Source organism: Condylura cristata, unplaced genomic scaffold, assembly GCF_000260355.1.
Source record: "Condylura cristata isolate star-nosed mole 26May11 unplaced genomic scaffold, ConCri1.0 scaffold00088, whole genome shotgun sequence".
Classification (NCBI taxonomy): Eukaryota; Metazoa; Chordata; class Mammalia; order Eulipotyphla; family Talpidae; genus Condylura; species Condylura cristata.
Window position 1 is genome coordinate 117,441 of NW_004567189.1, and position 675 is coordinate 118,115.

The following is a 675-nucleotide window of genomic DNA, read 5'->3' on the forward strand; positions in this document are numbered from 1 at the left end:
AGCGGGACGCCTGCGGGCCCCAGCCGCACGCCGTGACCGCGCCAGGCCCGGCCACTGGTGGGGAGGTGGTAGAAGCTTAAACTAGAATAAATAATCTTATAAAGTTTTTTAACCCCCCGAATCTTAAATTCAATATTATATATTCTATCTGAATTTCTATTTTCACAAAGCTGTGCCAGCCAGGCCCCGGGGCAGCGGGCCGGCGGTCACGCCGGGAAAACACGAGTCGGCCCCTGGCGCCGAAGTGAAGCTGGCTGGGGCGGGCGGGCCGGGCGTGTCGCCGCTGGCCGGCGAGGCTGGCCAGGCCCGGGTGGGGGCCCGTCTGCAGGACGGAGTTTTAGAAAAATAGGAACTTCTGCTGCTGAGCTTGGCCGGAGGCAGCGGGCCCTGGCCGCGTCGGCTTAGCACCAGGGCGGTCCAAGTGACCGCGACGCCGAGCCTGGCCTGGACGCCTGCGGCTGCCCCCACGGGCTCCGACGGACTCGGGTGCAGAGACGAGCCTGCGGCGGCCGCCTGCTTTTGAGGTAGACAGGTAATGTTGCTCCCGCGCCTGCCCGTCGGCCCTCGCAGGTGGACAGCAAGCTCGGGCGCCGGGAGCCCGCGGGCTGCGGGCAGGGACGGTTCGGACCCGTTTCTAGCAAAGCCTCGCTGCCCTTCCGCCCAGAGGCCCAGCAG